A 20582-nucleotide genomic window follows, 5' to 3' on the forward strand; every position below is an offset into this window, starting at 1 on the left:
ACATATTCAAATATAAAATTTTACATGGATGTACAGTATGCCATATAATTTTTCTAGTGTACAGTGAGACTTGAACTTATTGTGGAGACCACACACTGGTATGGTTTCTCTCTCATGCAGATTAACTTTTCCCAATAAGACCTGAGTTGCATGTGAAGCTCCTCCCACAATCGACCGCTTCCAGGACAAGCCCATCTATGAGGCCAGGTGAGGCGACTGCCTCAGGTGGCAAGGTCCACTGGGGCAGCAGATCTCAATGTTGATGTTTCTTTCCCTCCTTCTTCTTGAGTGGGGAGGGGGGCACTATTTTGGGTTCTGCCTCAGATGCCAAAATGTCTTGGGCTGACATCAACTTCTTTGTGTTTTTTGGTGAGTGGTGAGAACCCTGACTGTAGCTTTTCCAACATCTTATGCATGTAAGGCTTCTCTCCAGTATGGAGCCTTTGGTCTGCAATGAGATATTCCAGTTGCCTGAAGCATCACCCACAATTAGTGCCATTGTTCAATGGAGATTCTTCCAAAGCCTTGTTGAACTGTCTCTCCAAATAGCTGAAGTCAATTGAAATTTTACCACAGCCTGTCTGTGCACAGATCCTGAGTTTTCTTGTGCATGCATTTCTCAGTAACAGTAGGGCTACAACTGTGCCAATGTCCTCTCCCCCCCCCCCATAGACTGGGCACTGAAATGGCTTCTGGATTCTGCATGGATATCACTGTCTTCAAATGATTAGAAAAAATAAATAAATTTAAAACTGCAAGTCTGCATAGCCCCAAATGCCTTGCATAAGTGATTTGACAGAAATGAAATTCAGGCCTTACTGCATTTGTTCAAATTTATTTTGGCTAAAGAGTCGAAAGGGAGAATTCGCCTTCAAGAGCACAAGTCAAAAGATCAATAGAGTCAGCATTTCAATTTACACTTTCCTTCCCAGCTCTAGAAATCCCTGATCACAAAGAGATGTTGTATGGTATTTTCTTGTACATTAAGAAAGGCATTTAAAATATACAACACAGGCTTTGGGGAAATTGTTTAGACTCTCTTTTGCAATCCACCTGACTAAGCTTCTAAAACTGCATTTAATCTTTGTTTTAAAGCATCAAGTAGCCTGTCATCCCACCCCTTTGCAACTCAAGGCATAGTTCAACCAACTCCTGACACAGAAAAAAGAATTGCACCATATCCATGGAACCTAAGGCTGAACTGTTGTTGTTGTTGTTTAAAAAATGCATTGGGAACCATACATCTCTCCCTCTCTCTTGATTCAAGTGGTATATTTGTTTTTGCTCCTTAAGGCATATTTCCATTATTGATTCCAAGTGGGGAATATTTCACAGATTGTCTTATATAATGGCTACAGAAAGATGATTTCAAGTTATCTTGGGGCCACTGTGTTCAAGATCTATCAGCACCAGCCCCCTCTGTGCAATCTATTCACTTCTTTGCCCACTGAACTTCCAGGGGCCTACGCATATATCCATGTGCATATATTAGAAGCTCCAGTTCATGCAAATGGTTCCCTTTGGTGCAAAACATGTTCCCAGGGTTGAGAATCTACCTGACAAAATCTCTGCCAACCAATTTCAGGAGGTAATCTGTCTTCCCAGATGCTTGATAGATTCTGTCCTCTGCCCAGTTTTTCCATCCATATTTATTGAGCAGTAGCTAAAGTGAAAGTCTGTACACATCCATCCATCCATCCATGCATTTCCAACCTGTTATGCAGCTGCCCTGCCTAGAGTCGTGCCAATGGGCATGTTGAACATGCTTGCTTCTACAGGGTGTCTTTTAAAAGAGGCCTCGTGGAACATGTGTACTCTGTATCCACATGGCCTCTTTTAAAGGACTCACCGTGTACAAGGGTAGTGGCATGGATTCATGTCATGTTAGCATGCAAGGTGAAAGAAGGCACAAGGAGGCAATGAGCAAGACATTGCATGAATTGGCTGACTCACCCCATAGATTTGCTGCCTGGCACTCCGCTGACACATGGAGAATCCACACTGGCTGTCTTGCCTACACAATAATCTGAGATGAACTCACCATTTCCTTCTGCATCCTCAATACCTGCCTGCCTTCTCTGTTTGACTGCTTAATACCTCTCTTGGATTGGGAAGATAATTGACAAGGAGCATTACTTAGTATTCTCATTCTCTGGTTCTCTCTGTGTGTTTAAGCTAGAAAAAGGATCAGATCTTCTCCAGTATGTGTATGCCCTGTTTAGAAGTTTGACCATATAGATCAGCACATTGACATAATGAGGATCCTCAGCCCTTGGAACCTGTGTTGCCAGGCTATTTGGAATAAATCACACCCACTTTCCCCACACCTGAAGCTGCTCAAGGGAAGAAGAATCCAGAGTGTAATCTAAACATGCTTCTAATTCTTATTTTTCAACAAAATGTTTGTACCTTTCCCTGCTGCCCATAAGTTTTCCTGGCTTGAGCTGCATCTGCAGAGAAAGATTACTCCTTTGCAGCCATGCCTTGACTTCAAACCAATGACACAAAGGGGTATTTTTTATTTTACAGCCTGTTCTTAAACTCATGCTAGACTACAAAGGAACAATCTAAAATAAAATATATCCCAGTGTTTAGAATAGGTCTGCACTGCAATTTTTCAGAAGACACCCCCCCCCCCCCGAGATAATTCTGTGATTTCCTCCACCCTGCCAGAAGACAGCACTGCAGAATTTTCTCTGTACTTTCCCCATCCTTTTTTGTGTGGTTACAGTCTTTCTCTCTCACCATGCCTGGAACGATGCAAAATGATTGCCAGGTTGCCAGCGCAAATGCTGTGACAGCCACTTGCAGAAACATCAAAAAAACCTTAGGGGGAATAATATGTTCTCATGTCACTGCTAATGGCAGCCCTACCCCTGAGAAACTCCCCCCTTTCCCCCTTCCCTCAGCCCACAATAGGGTAGAGAATTTCAAGAGGCCATTTTCACACAACTCTAGGTTTTGTTTTGTTTTGTTTTTCTAGTGATGAGCTAGGGTCTGCAATAATTTACTGAAGAATTATTCCCCATTTCAACCTTGACAGAGAGTTGCACCCTCAGATGTTAAGGTCAGTAGCATCTTCTTTCACAAAAGAGCACATTATTGTTGGAAAGCTGGATGCAAGGATCATAAATCCATCACTGGCAAAGAAATGTGCTCTTCACCACACTAATCTGTGGACCTCATCTTCGGATAAGTACAACCAGTAGGGTTCTTGCAACATCATACCCTTTTTCGTTTGTAGAGAATCAGAATTTCATCTCCAGCAATACAAAAGCCTTTTCTGATCTTATGATGGAAAGCTCCTTACAGCTTTATAAATCACTAATAACACACTGAGTCAGGCAGCTCCCACATCCCTTCTTCCATGTACCTAGCAGCACTGCAGAGGCTCGGCTGCATCAATCTTCAAAATGTACAAAAATGTACAATTCCTACTGCTTACTCATCCACTGTCTCTAAACTTTCTTTTCAATACAGGAGACACAGTGCACTTGAAGGGGAAATTGTTCAATAAAGTAATAAATTTCTTACTCATTTCTAGAGAGGTTTGTGCTTCAGCTGTTCACAGTTAAATACAAAGCTTTTGTTTGCACTGATAAGTTAAATCTAACTTGCAATCTGCACTTTGAGTATTTTTTGTTTATTTGTTTAAATACCTTTGCTAGAGTCAAATGTTCTAGTAGTTTGCTTTTATAGAAATTCCCAAAGTACAAACCAACATCCCAAAGTCTGTGCATAATGGATAATTTTTTGCTGTCATTCTCTCTGTCATAACCAAATCAACAGGTTTATGGGCTATTGTTGTTTTAAGTATGTATAAGACACATACGTGGGTGGCGCTGTGGGTTAAACCACTGAGCCTAGGGCTTGCAGATCAGAAGGTCGGCGGTTCAAATCCCTGCGACGGGGTGAGCTCCCATTGCTCGGCCCCAGCTCCTGCCAACCTAGCAGTTCGAAAGCACGTCAAAGTGCAAGTAGATAAATAGGTACCGCTGCAGCGGGAAGGTAAACTGTGTTTCCGTGTGCTGCTCTGGTTTGCCAGAAGCAGTTTTGTCATGCTGGCCACATGACCTGGAAGCTGTACGTCAGCTCCCTCGGCCAATAGAATGAGATGAGTGCCGCAACCCCAGAGTCAGTCACGACTGGAACTAATGGTCAGGGGTCCCTTTACCTTTAAGACACTTACATCTTGGTTCATGTTACAAATTTATGTTACAGGAAAGATGTATTGATTCCATAATGGGAAAGTAAAAACATAAGCAACTTCCTGCCTGCATTCCAGGCTACCAGATGCACCCCTGACTGTATTTTATATGTGCTCTGCCTTACAATAGGAATAAATCAGAGCCTGCTGGATCAGGCCAATGGTCCATCTAGTCCTGCATCCTTTTATCACAGCGGGCAACCAGATGCCTATGTGAAACCTGCAAATAGGACCCGACTACAAGAACTGTGATTTCCAGAAAATGGTATTCAGAAGCATTATTACCTCAGGCCATGGAGACAGCACATAGTCATCATGGCTTGTAGCTACACATTCAGTCTCAGATGCAAGCAGGAGGATAGTTTATAGAACTTTCCCTCACTGCAAACTTTCTTCTGGCAGTGCTCTGTCCTGTCCCTGTGCTTCTGACAGTCCCAAATGCAGACTGGGTAGTAACTGTGGAGTGAATTAGGGAAACCATGCCAGGTTCTATGCCTGGGGTAGGTTTGGCAGCCTTCTTCAATTTGGCATCTTTCAGAAATTTTGGACTACAATGCCCATCAGCCTTAAGCAGTGGTCAGGGGTGATGGGAGTTGTATTCTAAAACATCTGGAAGGCATCAGGTTTGGGAAAGACTGGTGTAAATAGTTGGAACTCCAATGAATGCTTTTGTTTGTGAACTTGCACAGTTTAATGGCATTGGGTAAATATGACTTTAGGCTGGTGGTTCTCGCTAACAAGATGATTCTCATCTGTATCACCTCTGTTAATGACAAACTGCATTTTGTATCACGTGTAAATTGCTACAATAATTTGGTTGGGAATGAATCCATCACCAACATGGCAGGTGATAATATCACCTTTCAATGAATCATGGCTTCACTGTCTTTTGCTCTCTCCCTTATTCATGATCATTAAGTTACAGGTAGGTAGCCGTGTTGGTCTGAGTCGAAGCAAAATAAAAAAATTCCTTCAGTAGCACCTTAAAGACCAACTAAGTTTATATTTTGGTATGAGCTTTCGTGTGCATGCACACTTCTTCAGATACACTAGAAACAGAAGTGTCAGACCCTATATATATACAGAGGGTGGTGGGGGTGGGTGGGAATGGGAGATGGGCTGATGGGAGTGGTAAACCTGTAGATGGGTGTTAATGTCCACATAAATCTGACATCAGGAACCATAAGACTGAAAAACCAGTAGGAGAACACTTCAATCTCCCAGGACATTCTATACAAGATCTCAAAGCAGCTGTTTTATTACAGAGAAATTTCAGGAACAGACTGGAAAGGGAAGTTGCTGAATTGGAAATCATTACCAAGCTTAAAACCATGGAAGCACCTGGGATGAATAGAGATATCAGATTCTTATCTCATTATGCATGATCAAGCTTTCTTTAGCACCTCAGCCCAGGACTAATTGCAGCCATCAGCAGCCATTAACACCCATCTACAGGTTTACCACTCCCATCAGCCCATCTCCCATTCCCACCCACCCCCACCACCCTCTGTATATATATAGGGTCTGACACTTCTGTTTCTAGTGTATCTGAAGAAGTGTGCATGCACACGAAAGCTCATACCAAAATATAAACTTAGTTGGTCTTTAAGGTGCTACTGAAGGAATTTTTTTATCATGAGCATTAACACCTTGATGGTACAGGAAAGGTCAAAATGAAATGCATGCATTGCTTGTTGCATCCACCTGAAATTTGCTATTGATCTGTCCATTTCTGCCACCAGAAGTAAAAACAAACAAGCACCCTTCACTCACAACTCATCTGAACAGGAATAGGAATATCAGTATATTTTACAATGGAAAATCTGATAAATCCTAGTGTTTCCATACAGATAGTTCAATTAGTTTCCCTTTATTTCCTTTCAGTGCATCTACATGACAGCTGGTGGTTGATCAAGCCTACACTATATTCCATTTCCTTCCAAGGTAAATAGTTCATTTTTTATCTTACATTCTTCCATTATCTCAATATAGGTTTTGAAGATCAGAACACATGCATTGTTAGGCTGGCTAAACCTTTCACATATTTGTGAGTAACTTTTAATCATATAACAGCAGTGTTGATTCCTGGATGATTTCCCAAGCCCTGCTGGCTTTTATCTTAATGACCCTTTTATTGATATGTAATAAGGTTATGGAAAAAGATCAATGATTGCATTTACTCTGTTGTTTCATAATGAGGAGAAGAGTTGGGGAGAAAATTGTAGTAAAAATGTTCATTGGTTTTAAAAAATGTAAATTGCTTTCAGATTCTAGCAGACAACTTGAAGACATGATGTAAATACAAAGAGGGAAATAAGATGGCAAAATAAATAGAGAGAATGCAATCTACCAGCCAACCTCTACTCATATTGATAATGAGGTTTCAGAGCTGCCTCTTAGCAGAAAAGTTTTCCTTCTTTAGTCTCCAGAGGAAATTATTTGTCAGACACTTCTCTCATTGCCACTGACACACATAGTCAATTGTGTGGAAGCATTTTGAGTAACTGTAGTTGTTAAACTTTAAATGTATTAATTGTTTAATTGCTATATTTGTGCAATGCCTTTCAGTAACCAAAGTACAACTAATTAAATGAAATAAAGCCAAGCAGATCACAGTAGTCCTTTTGTTTCTCAATGTCTTACTCCTTCCCCACCTTGCAGCTGGTAAGAGTGGGAATGACATTTGCACTGGTCCCAGTAGCAAATTATTTTTGTCTAAGCCAAGGGGAGGCTGCCTCTAGTCAGTTTTGTCTGATATCTCCTCCTCTCCCTTTTCAGCTGTAACTTGGCCAATAGTCTGGCCTCTTATTCATCATGGTTGGACACAAAGGAATGGTGGAAGGAACCAGCTGGGGAACCACCAAGGGAAGAAGGTTCAGAGCCTGGGGAGTGTTGGTGGGACAACACTGACAACAGGGAGCAGACTGAAAAGAGAAGGTGTTGAAAACTGAAGAGGTAACAGGCCTTAGTGAGCTGGGAGAGTCTGTGGCAGAGAGAAGTTCAGAATCAGAGGGAGAAGTCTGATTGCTTGGGAAAAGCCCTGGAGAGGAGAGGACTTAGATGGCTGTGAGGAGGCAGGGACTTTCACTCTCAGCAACTGATTTTCATTGAGTAAGACTACTGGAAATGAGCTGCTCTGTGTCACGGTCTGGTTGGCGGGAGGTAGCAGTCCCGACTCAGGACGTCAGGACCAGAGGCAAGATGGCAGCGTGGAAGCAGGAACTGGACTCCAGGTGGCGTGGGGCTGCGGGTCAAGCAGCAGGAAGTTGCAGGATTGAAGAACCGAAAGTCGGAGAATTTTTTCTCCCAATGCATTCCTATGGGATTCGACTTACAAATGTGCGTTCGGAACGCATTAAATTCGTAAGTAGAGGTACCACTGTATGTGTCAGCTCTATGGAATCTTTTAACTATGTCTAAAATTTTGAGAGTTTCCAAATGGGGCTCTCCAATAGCTTCCAAAAAATGTAGTAATGTCAAAATTAACAAAGATTGCACAAATAAGTGATGGAAGTGAAATGTTTTAATTAAGTTTGTTAACATTTATTAATTTTTTGTAAATCCATAAAGGGAAATGTTGATGTGTTGGCAGTTTTACCATCAGCCATTCTCCAAGTCCATCTGCAGCTCCTTCTGCCCATTCTCTCTGTAAGGAAGAGTCTGACATGCACACACACCAATAGACCCCTAATTATACTTTTGGGTGGCTTTTAATTATCTGCTGCTTTATTTAATCAGTCTTGGCTTTAAAAAAAAATCAGAATATGCATCTATGTATAAACAAATAAACAGTGCTGCAATTTTCTGTCTATGTGCTTCATAATAGCTAAAATTATAATCCTATACTTGTATACTTAGATTTAAGTTCCACTTAGTTTCAGGCAAAGAAGCATAGGGCTGCGGCAACAATATTGTAGATCTTTCATAGAATCATAGAGCTGTAGAGTTGGAAGGGACCGCAAGGCTCATCTGTTCCAACGCCCTGCAATGCAGGAATCTTTTCCCCAACATGGGGCTTGAACCCACGACCCTGAGATTACAAGTCTCATGCTCTGCCAACTAAGCTACCCATAGTCAACATTACTTCCAATTAAGTACAGTGTTATACCTCGGGTTACAAACGCTTCAGATTACGTGTTTTCAAGTTGTGGACTTCAGGAAACCCAGAAGTACCGGAAAGGGTTACTTCTGGGTTTCACCGCTCGCGCATGCTCAGAAGCACCAAATCGCATCATGCACGTGCGCAGACGCAGCGCTGCAGGTTACGAACACTGTGGGTTGCGGGCGTGCCTCTGTCATGGCTTATGCCCGCAACCCGAGGTTCCACCGTACATAGTTTATTTCCATGTCATGTAGTTTTCCTTTTATTTAGTAACATTCTTCATGGTGTGTGTGTGTGTGCGTGTGTGTGTGCGTGTGAACAATTATGCATTGCAGATCACAGGGTAGATAGCTTGCCAGATGTGAAATTTGCAGATGTTGCCCATCTCCTGGATAGCCTGGTAGATAGTGCTGTGGAGGAGTCGGTGGTCATGGTGCCTGTTGCCGCCAATGACATGGGGCCATGTAGCTATGAGGTTCTAGAAGCAAAATTTAGGTTGCTAGGTAGGATACTGAAAACCAGGACCTTCAAGGCAGCTTTCGCTAGAGAGATCAAAGCACTACAAGTGCCAAAGACACTTGAAAAGAGAGACTGTATACAAATGTCTATATGCTGGTGTCGGATGCCTCCAAGTCAAGATGGGTGAACTGGAGTTATTGGTCTTGGAGGATGGCACTGAAAGAGTGAGCAAAACTTAAATAGAGAGAACCAGTGGGACATAGATCTAAGAGGGCATCAATCTAGTAATCACCAAAGGGAAAGAATCATTGTGGGTGGTGATACAACTCAGCTATTTGCACATATTGTATACTCATTGCGAATACCCAGGTACCGGTATCTTCTGACAAAAGGCTGTGTTCTGTATTTCCTTTCTCCCTTATTTTCATTTCCCCAAACTTTATTTCCCCCCACCCAGGAGCTCTATGGATTCTGTCAGGAAAATCTGAGACTCTCTCTGCCAGCAGGACCGTTTCCTATTTATTTATCTCTTCTCCTGCCCCCTCCTTAGGTATTAGTAGTCTCTTTTTTCACACTCCCAAGGCTTAAACACTATTGCAGCATACGTTGAAGGTATAATCCATTTCATAGCTTAGTTCCCATGATAGCATGCTTTCTCATTAAGGCAGCACATCATTTTCTCTCTCAGCCATGCATATTAACAGTTTTCATACAATGTGAAAACTCTTTGCAAGAAATCAGGCCATTTTTTAAAAATTAAAAAAAGTTTTTAATTTAAACATAATAGACACTGCAAATGGTCTGCAAATCCCAAATACACATTTTCCCCCTCAACTATTTACTGGATAATTTCCCCATGGATGGATGATGATAATAATGAGATCTATGGGAGAGAATCTTGCTTGAATTTCCCCACAAAATGTATTGATTTATCTCATGCCTTGGCTGTTGCAATGGCCTAGGAAATAATTATTCGATTTGGATGTTTAATGACTATTATGGTACCCTCTTCCCCTCTAATACCTGAAGTCCCATTTAGGAAACGTGATACTGATAGATGAAGGGTACTGATAGATGAAGGGTACTGATAGATGAAGGGTAGTTTGGGTCATCAACTTCTATGTGAGCACTATCTCAAATTCTCTTCTACTCTTCTAGTAGTAGTTAGGTTTCTAATAAATTATCAGCTAACTACTGCTTACATTGCTTCTGACATGGCAAGTGCTAACTGAGTAACCATTTCAAAACAACTTATGCTGCAAATGTATGGGGAAACATGCAGTACTGAAAAGAAGGCAAAAATTAAATCCACATTCAAATAATATTCTCTGCAAATAGTGCAACCCCACAAGAACAGGTGACAACGAACAATTGTCTTTCATCTGCTTATGACTTGGTGGGGAATTTTTTTGGCCCAGCAAACCTGATTTTTATCTGCCTTCTGCCTTGCAGGCTGAGTTTGACAGGTAGGAGAGAGATTCCCCTGTCAATCATCTAATGCCACAGTGATGTCAGGTGATTGACAGATGAGTGGTCCTGCTTATTGTAAAAGTTGGCCCATGGAATGGGGGAAGATAGTGACTAAGCAGGATTGACCTCATGCATCAACTGATGGGTGGGGAATTCAATCTTGCTTTCTGTGGGGTTCAGGTGCACAAGAGTCAGGTGTCATGTGTTCCAAGGAGACATCCTGGCAAGGCTAGTCTGAAATGAAGGAATGGGATGAGGCTGTGGAACTGAATCCTGGGAAAGGGCCCAGACATTTGGGAGGTTCTGATCAGGATGCTGGGGAGGGGCTGAGTAAGATGTAAGGAAAATGTCTCTCCTCAGCACCGTAAGTCATCCCAAGAACTTGACGTGATTCTACCATAGCCCCCCATCACTGAAGTGCTCCTCACCTCCATGGAGGTAACTGAGACCAGATGGGAAAAGTAAGCCAGCTTCAACTCCACCTCTTCTTCAAGGATGTGCTGCTGCATGTGTGAACATGAGCAGATTGAGCCTACTTCCAGGAAGGCCTGCTTGCTTGCTAAGTCTCAAGATTTGGGAGACCAACTAAACGAGTGATTGTACCTGCCTCACTCTTCCCAACCTGAGCATGTTAAGGGGGCATGTTAAGTGTTGGGACAACAACATCTTAGCTTACACCTAACCATGTGCCTGAAAACTCTGTTATAACAACTGACTTGCATACCTTGTAACCTGATTGATGTTCAGGCCGTGTAATGATTTCTGGAATAAAGTGTTTGGCAATAATCAAGATGAAAGTTCAGGTGCAGCAACCATGAGAGCAAGCCAAGCCATTATGAGGATTAATAAAACCCTTGTTCATTTATCTTCCCCAGATGATCTCACTCTGCGTATCCAATTCAGGCTTTGAATAAAGAGACTTGTATGCATGTAATGTTTTGTTTATACCATATATAGCAATGGGAACCATTTTTGTCTCTGGGGATTTGGATGGCAGACACTCATGCACATCTCATAATTCATTGCAGACATGAGGATTCTGGTGTACACACAAAACAGACCAATCACAAGTCTACTTCACATACAACAAGCAGAAAGGCCCGGACATCCTACAGGCTTAAAACTTGATTATTGTGAATTATACTTATAACCTGCCTGTTTGTCATTATTGAACCCAAGGTGGGGTATGTATGGCTCCCGAGTAGCCACCAATCTAGGCATAGAATAGACCCAGCTTAGTTTCAGCAAGCTGGTGTTTTTGGACCATGCCCTAGGTCATGCAATATCTTGTAATATATATTAGAGTCTTATTGAAACCGCAAGTGTCTTGAAAGATCGTGGCCTTTTCACTGAACTATTCCTCATTCAGGTAAAGAAAAATCTTGTTTTTATTTAGCATAGTTTAGTGTTCTTCAGTGAGCTGCTAGTTGTTTAATCAGGTCATTTAACTCATCAAAGAGAATTCTTAGCAATGGCCATCATTTCCCCTTTCAGTTATGCAATTTTAAAGTCTCCTAATCAGAAAAAAAGATCATTCAAAAACAAATTATGGTAAATTTTCGGTAGGTTCATTACAAGCTTGACATTTTTATTATTTTCATCAAGATGATGAGCGTTCCTATATAAAACCTCAAGGCAGGGAATATTAAATTAAATGGGTAAATCACATTAAAAAATAGTTCATAGACTTTGCCTTCATTATGTTGCCCAAAATATGCCCTGTATGCAGCTTGTGAATTAGGCTACTTATGCATTTAAATTGCGTAGGTTATGATACATATTTATTACATTTAAACTAGGCAAGGGTTTTGTTTTGGCCCAAGCAACCTATTAAAGGGAAAGACTGAGCAATTATATTTCACTAATGTTTGTTTTTTTAAAAAAAGAAGCCTACATTCTGTTATTATTTTCTGATCTCAGCTAACTCATTTAATTTGGGTTGAATAAAAGAGCAGTTGTGATGGACCATGAGGTAAGTTTGGGTGGTTTAGCAACCAGTGCTGAGTCTGTGGTGGTTTGTATAACATGTCATCTTTTTAGGGGTTTTCCTGCTGACTAGAATTTACAGCTGCAACATACAAGTGCCCAGCCATCCTTTCTAAATTTCCTCACATAAATGGTGGATCCCAGTGAGGGCTGCCTTTTTTTCCTTCTTGGTTGTAACGATAGCCCTCCCTCCCTATTGTTAACAATGGATGGTAACAAACGTTAATCATACTTGGATTACGACGATTGAAATCAATGGACCTAAGTAACATGTTCATTGATTTCAATGGGTCCCTACTGAGAATGAGCTAGTTCGATATCACCATATGTTTTCCATTGGAGAAAGAACTAGCTTAGAGAAGCTCAGCTGCCCCAGTGCCTTGTTATTATCATCCAGCGCAAGCAGAGGCACTGGTAGCAATTTATTGCAGACTTTACACAAAAAAGCAGAGTTCTTGGTATCCAAAAACTCAGAAATTATTGTTAAAAACATGGAAACATAAACATGAAACAGCTGTGAATTGATTCATCATTTAATTCCCCACAAACCTTACTAACTTTCCCCCCATCACAGACTCTCTTAACTCGCTCGTCACACACTCAATCTAGTTACCTCAGCTCATAATGTACATGAAAGTCGCTGCCTTTTTAAACTATGGTTTAGTTCTGCCATCACTCGAAAGCAGCTGCTCTCAGTGTTCCATAAGGTGTAGGACAAGAGTGGGCATGGCTGGCCCAGCCATTAGGCAGCATGAGGCCACTGCCTCAGGTCGCCGAAGCCCCTGAGGCAATATCCCTGTGGGTGCCCTGCCAGAGGCAGAGAAAAAAGCACAGCCATTGGCACTAGTTTGGAGTGAGATCATGTAAATTTTGGTGGCAATTTCACTCAAGATCAAGTGAAATCTTGCAGAGATCCTACCAGTGGCAGCCATAGCTGCCAAGTCTCCCGTATTCCCTGGGAAACCCCCGTTTTTCCAGCTGTTCCCAGCCGGAAAAACTTTTTTTTGTTTTTCCCGGTTTATTCTGGTGCGGCGGCCATTTTGGAACTGGGCAGAGCATGCTCAGAAGCGACTTTTGATGCTGCTCCGCCCAGTTCCAAAATGGCTGCAGCACAACTTCTGAGCTTCAGTCCATATTTTGCACTCTCCTCTTTCACCCTCATTAAGAGGTTCTTTAATTCCTCCTCACTTTCTGACATCAAAGTTGTGTCATCTGCACGTCTAAGGTTGTTTCTTTCGGCAATCTTAATTCTGGTTTGGGATTCATCCAGTCCAGCCTTTCACATGTTGAAGGTGTCCAACATGCTACTGAGGAAGAACGAAGGACAAGTACAAGTAGATTCAGAGCTGATGAAGCGGCTAAGCCAAAGCGAAAAGGTTGCTCAGTTGTGGATGTGCCTGGAAGTGAAAGGAAAGTCCAATGCTGTAAAGAAAAATATTGCATAGGAACCTGGAATGTAAGATCCATGAACCATGGTAAGCTGGATGTGCTCAAAAATGAGAAATATACACCACTTGATGATCGTGAATGATCAGTAACTTAACAAGGAAGAAACAGAGCTGCAAGGGACAGATAAAACTTGTTGGACAATCACTTTTGTCACCTGTTCGAAAAAATAAATTGAAGCTGATGTCTTCCCAGTTCCTGTGGAAATACCTCAGGAACTTTGCAAAATTCACACACATTGGTGGAGCAGACAAACAAAATCTCTCCAAATGAGGAATGATGTTTTGTAGAGCTGGGAAATACATAGCGGAGCATTTAAAATTATTTGGTTTCATCCAACTTTGTAAAAGTCCATAACTTTCCATTATAATTAGTTCATTGAGAAAACGTGGTTTATATTCAGTGAATATAATGCATGTGGGAGTCCTTTTGTTGTCTGTAAGCTTTGACCATTCTATGGCATTCATATTTTCAGATGAACCTCACTCTTTGAATTCAGGTTGTCAGAACATATCTTTGTCATGCCAGATTAGCTTATCTCAAAAGACATGCAAACTTACCTCGATATCAAAAAGCACAGAGTCCACAGCAAATTATTTCCACTCATTCTATCTTCAATACTATGATCATAAAAGTGAAGTAGTGAATTAATAATGTGTGTGAGAGATACTGATCTGTTTGCCTATGGATAAAAGTTATTTCAAAGTCATATCTTGTTTATCTATGACTATTTTGCCTGAACGCTTGCATATTTACCATCTAAAATAGTGTATTAGAATCCCATTAAATTTATTTCCATAGCTGGCTATCCTCATAGAAATAAATTGCTGGCTTTAGGCTCCCTACTTTAGTAATGTAAAGACTACAGCCTTGGTTATATGAACTCCCTGGAAGATATCAATATATGGACAGCAAAGAATTTGTTTAAAGTGATCTTCTCGTCTTCTGTTGTCCCCTTCTCCTTGTGCCCTCAATCTTTCCCAGCATCAGGGTGTTTTCTAGGGAGTCTTCTCTTCTCATGAGGTGGCCAAAGTATTGGAGCCTCAGCTTCAGGATCTGTCCTTCCAGTGAGCACTCAGGGCTGATTTCCTTCAGAATGGATAGGTTTGATCTTCTTGCAGTCCGTGGGACTCTCAAGAGTCACCTCCAGCACAATAATTCAAAAGCATCAATTCTTTGGCAATCAGCCTTCTTTATGGTCCAGCTCTCACTGCCATACATCACTACTGGGAAAACCATAGCTTTAACTATACGGACCTTTGTCGGCAAGGTGATGTCTCTGCTTGTTAAGATGCTGTCTAGGTTTGTCATTGCTTTTCTCCCAAGAAGCAGGCGTCTTTTAATTTCGTGACTGCTGTCATCATCTGCAGTGATCATGGAACCCAAGGAAGTAAAATCTCTCACTGCCTCCATTTCTTCCCCTTCTATTTGCCAGTAGGTGATGGGACCAGTTGCCATGATCTTCATTTTTTTGATGTTGAGCTTCAGACCATATTTTGCGCTCTCCTCTTTCACCCTCATTAAGAGGTTCTTTAATTCCTCCTCACTTTCTGACATCAAGTTTGTGTCATCTGCATATTTGAGGTTGTTTCTTTCAGCAATCTTAATTCTGGTTTGGGATTCATCCAGTCCAGCCTTTCACATGTTGAAGGTTATTCCATATCCAGTTCTAACTGTAGCTTCTTGTCCCACATAGAGATTTCTCAGGAGACAGATGAGGTGGTCAGGCACTCCCATTTCTTTAAGAACTTGACATAGTTTGCTGTGGTCGACACAGTCAAATGCTTTTGCGTAGTCAATGAATCAGAAGTATATGTTTCTATTAAACATATTAAAAGAAAACAAAATCAAAGCAACACAAACACATAATCTAGTAAGAATTTATATCAGGCAAGGGGGAGTGCATTTTGGAAAGGTAGGATGTAAGTTTAAATACAGTTACATATATGAATTGAATATGAATGATCTAAACGTAATCTAACAAGAATGTATTTTCTTCTAGGAACTGGGGATACACCCATCCCGTTGATGTTGGAACCAGAGTAACGGGGAAGTTTCAGACCAGCCAGATCCATTTATAAGCAGGTGGTGGAGATTGTCCATGTTTTTTCTCATATTTGTATGCTCCAGAAAATTGTGCCATATAGAAATAAACTTACCCCCTTCTCTCTGACTTCTAATAAATATTACCTTTTAAGCTAGTTTCTCTGGAAGATCTGTTTTCCAAACTACATGATACAAGTAGCTTAGGTTTTTATATCTTTCCAGAACCGTGCTGTGGTGGACTTTGCAGCTTTTAGTAGATTATATTAGTCCCTTAATATGAACCCACACTTTCATGCAAAAACAAGCTCAGGAAAGCCAACCATGGGGGCAACCTATTGTGTTGTTTGGTTCCCAAAGCAGTTTGGTGGGTTTTATCAAACTGTTACAGATTCCCAAGGGTAACTCCTTCATATGATCCCCCATTCATAATCAACACACACACACACACACACACACACACAACATTTATAACTCTACACACATCCTGTTTTCCATCCATTTACTGAGAATGTAATCTGTTTAAAATGTCTTTGCTTAGCAGTGATTCTGAATTTCATGCCCTTGACACAAAATTAAACCTTGACATGTGGATCTGATGCCAAGCATTTCAAGTAGAAGCTTAGAATTATCTCCCTTACTTCACAGCAGGTGACTAATACCTACTGATCCAGAATGCAGATTTTAGTCAAACTGCATGCACACTAACTTAAGAGTCACATATTTAGCAGTGCCCTTAATTTCTCTGCTTACCATTGCCGCATGCTGTTTCAAACTGTTGCCATTTAATTAACTGATAAATGAACACAACTAAATTGCTCCAATCTGCAAAATTTATGTGCATACGTTACACACACTGACAGTAGCCCCTAGTGAGGCAAATGCCCTTGCTCATTATATAGAACACGTATGCAAGATTTTGCAGGTTTAGGGCTTAACACTGATACTCGTTCTGTTCAATTACTGCTGGAATAATTACACAGATAGTACAATTCTGTATTACTGGCTGTATGGATAGTACCTAAAGTGTGAAATATAAAAAATAAACTGCAATAACAGAAGTACTGCAAAAAATCTAAGCTTTTTATGTAAAAGTCTGAAGAAATAATACTTTCACTAAATTAATATTGAAGTATTCTCATTCCTTTTGGCTGTTATTGTCCCTTTGATGCATTATTTTGCTGGCCTTCGCAGTCATTGAATGTCCAAGAATAATGAAAGCTTGTCAGCTCCACTCCTTGGCCTGCATGCATTTGTTGGAATAGGACCAGAGGAATCTGTGATGCTCCAGATGTTCTTGGACAGGGGTGCCCAGGTAAGCTCTTCCCTGCATAATCAGTCACAAGATGTGGCACACACTAATCACCAAGGTGGGACTAGTAGACAAACAAGGTCTGAGGAAAAGACATGGGAAAGTAAAAATAGTCAAAGACAAAAATGGAATTTCATGTGAAATGATTTGGGAGGACCTGATTGATAAAGATGGCACCTTGCGTGAAATGATTTGGGAGGCTCTGACTGTTAGAGAAGAAACAAGAAGGGAGGGCAAAAGGTTTAAGATGCTACCTTATGTGGTGGCAAAGCAAAAAAAGGCCTGGGAAAAAATACTGGTATATAAATATTTGAAGAAGTTGTGGGAAATGATTGTTGTTAAAAAAATTAAAGTTATGATATTGAGATGTACAGGACTTCATGGATTGTTTGAACGGAAGACTTTGTTCTGATATGCGAGATTGGATTCCAGGACAAGACCAGCCAGCCCCTATGGAAGGAAGAAGCCTCGGCCAAAGAACATAAAGAAGGTAAAGAAGAAGATGGGGGAAATAAATTATTGAACTATGCAAGACAAATTATTACAAAAAGGCAATTGTTTAAAGCATATTTTCTAAGCTTTGTGTACAGATTTTTACATTAGTCTAACTTTTAAAAGTCACTTGTAATAAGGAGTTTTTTAAAAATGTATTGTTAAGTATATAAGGTTTTATGGACGTGCATAAACAAGTATATTATAATGGAACCAAGAGGGGGAGTGGAGGGAAGTCGACCAAAATTTATGGTTCAATTTGGTTATGATTTTTTCCCCTGGTTTTTTTTGTATTGTTATTTTCTGGAAATCAATAAATTGTTATCAAAACAACAACAAGAAGAAGATGCAGCACACAAACCATTTAAATAGCAATTCCCATCAACTTTGGGAGTGGCGTCCCCCTCAAATATTTTATTGTGGGAAGGCAATATTGGCTCCTATATTGTTGGACTACAACTCTCATTATCCTTAACCATTGTCCATAGCTGGCTGGGGCTGATAGGAGTCCAGCAATGAGAGTACCCCTAAACATTTTTTAAAAGAAAAAAAAGCACTGCATAAACCTACCATATATTGTGCTCCTATTCTCCAGAAATGATTGAAATGGCATTCAAAAAATTTCCACCATGAAAGAAAATTCTTATGGGTGTGGTTCAGGGGTTTTGCTGCACTTATGTTTGTTGTATTGTGTTGCAATTTCAAGGTGGCCAAATTTCATTTTTCTCATTCTAAAAATCATCCCTACACTGCCTTGCATTCTGCAGCCCACTAAAACGTCCCCATTTCCTAAAAATCTTCATACACACAGAAATGTGGGGAAGCTTCCTACTGAACATCTTTTTTAAAAAGTGAAATCATTTTACTTTTCAAGAAATTGGTGTGGGATTATTATGTTAAGAGCTAAAGTGTTAGACTTCTTTTAAAGACAGACTCAGGTAGTGCACTGAGCTTGGGAGCTAGCACTCCCAGCTTCCTGTGCTTCAGTTAAAGCTCAGGTCAAGACAAAATGAGATAATTTCTGCCATGGTTTTTTCCATAACTGACCAGGAAGGCTTCACAGCTCTGGATAAAAGTTTAATGGACAGAAATGCAGAAACCACAACCTCATAGCAACAATATGGTAAGCTTAAATCTACATCTACCAAAATTCTAAAAAGCCTTGAGTAAGAATTGGTGTTGGGCAGAGTGGTGGGGAAAAGAAACCTCCTTCTCAGGGAAAGAAACTTTTTGAGGAATTGAATGATAGGTTTTGGCAGTGCACGAGAATAAAGCTATGAGATGCTGCTGGAGGAGGAGATCCCCGGGGGGCGCCGGGCCCTCTTCGACAGCTACACCATGAGAGGCAAGATTTAGCAGTGTAACAGCTGTTCTAGAGAGGTGCAGAATCAGAGACCTGTATAAATAAACTGGCATGCATCTATCATTTAATTTTTTCCTCCTGAATTCTTATGAAAGCTCGTGGCAAGTCTCTGGAGACATTAACAGATCAGTTTTCAGTATATCAAAATGGATTCCACAGTCACCTTATAGTGTGAGGCTATGCTGCAGAACCATCATGATGCAAACCATTCAGGCTACTGGGCAATGTTATGATAAATCAAATATTTGTTCATCTGATTTTCAATTCTTTGTATGTTTGGGTCAGGAACTGCAACCCATGTTTATCATCATGTTTTGCATATAAGCCTGCCACTGGTCAATACTGCAAAATATTCTACTTTTGTTTTCATGGGTGGTGTTGGGGGAGAGATAATATGGTTATATGTGTTGATCTGAATGTTCATTTAGTTTGTATGTTAGCTAATAAGGCATTTGGCAGATTGTGAGAGACTGACAGGCACAGTTTAGTTTCATATTTCACTTGAACTTGAATCTTGAACACTGGTCCTCAGTATTCATTATGGAAAGTTGAATAATACTATGCATAAACTGGGGTAGGAGTAGCTGATTGTCACATTTCAAGTCGTGACAGACCTTTCTTAAATAATAATTCAGTACACCATATGTGCTTAACCAGAGGCTAAGAGCTACTGAAAAATTGTTTTCAAGATTTAATGGATTAGTTTTATAATCTATCTCAGCTCCGGAATATATTTATTGAAAGCATTCACATCCCACTCTTCATAAGGAAAAAGGGTTCCAGGAGGGTTTTGTTTTTTTACAAACAACAATAAGACATGTTTGTGTATTTTTGTGTGTAGGCATGTTCAGAGCATGTGTCACTGACTATTCAAAAACTGCAGACAAATTTCAAAAATCAAGCAATAAGGAGCAAGGTTTCTATTTCAAGGGGTGAGGTTTCCAGGCAAATTTACACACCAGCACTACTTTTGGGCAGACAAATCCTATGGAGGACACACAGAGGAAAAAACCAAGCTGTTATTTCCTATGTTCTGCCTGCTTGTGTTTCCATGGAAGGTGTGTGTGTGTGTGTGTGTGTGTGTGTGTGTGTGTGTGTGTGTTCCCCCAATTTATTTGATATTTTATGGTTAGTTTCCTGAAGAATCTTCCCTCCCATTGGTGTCAAAGGAGTGGGATTCAGCCAATCCACACCCATTCCTGGCACATCTTCCACTTTAGTTGCTGTAGATCATCAAATGGAAACACATTGTGTAGACTTTTGGCACTTGAGGACAAGTTAGAATTTGCGAAGTACTTATCTTTCAGAGGAATGCAGGGTAAGTTTTTGATACACTTTGAAGGAAAGTGCTGTATGCTTCCTTTTACCTCAGACTCTCCCCACCCCTCCAAGCATAGGAAACCAGAAGTTTCAGGGGCATGGTAAGCTCTGAGAATCTTATATCAGTGAAGACACCTTTGTCTTTCTTCAAAATTCCTCAGATATTTCACTTAAGGAGGAATGGTCAAATTCTTAGAATTTCATTTTTCGAAATGTTTGTCCAGCATCTTGACTACTGCTAAATTCAGCCAAGGAAAACTTCTCATTTGCAGAAATCCTCCAGTTTCTCAAAAACAAAAAACAAAAAAACCAATTCTTTCACCCTTGAGCTATTCACAGAGGGAAAGAACAAATAGTATGCAGCTTCTGAATCTTTATTTTT

At 40.6% G+C, this 20582-nt stretch overlaps 1 non-coding gene across 1 annotated transcript; it reads right to left on the minus strand.

The window, feature by feature from the left end:
- Positions 1-8208: 8208 nt before the first annotated feature.
- TRNAT-UGU (transfer RNA threonine (anticodon UGU)) lies at positions 8209-8281 on the minus strand. The gene has a single exon. It is a non-coding gene; the product is annotated as a tRNA-Thr (tRNA).
- Between the last annotated feature and the right edge of the window lie 12301 nt (positions 8282-20582).

This window comes from Zootoca vivipara, chromosome Z1 (assembly GCF_965207765.1).
Source record: "Zootoca vivipara chromosome Z1, rZooViv2.hap1.1, whole genome shotgun sequence".
Taxonomy (NCBI): domain Eukaryota; kingdom Metazoa; phylum Chordata; class Lepidosauria; order Squamata; family Lacertidae; genus Zootoca; species Zootoca vivipara.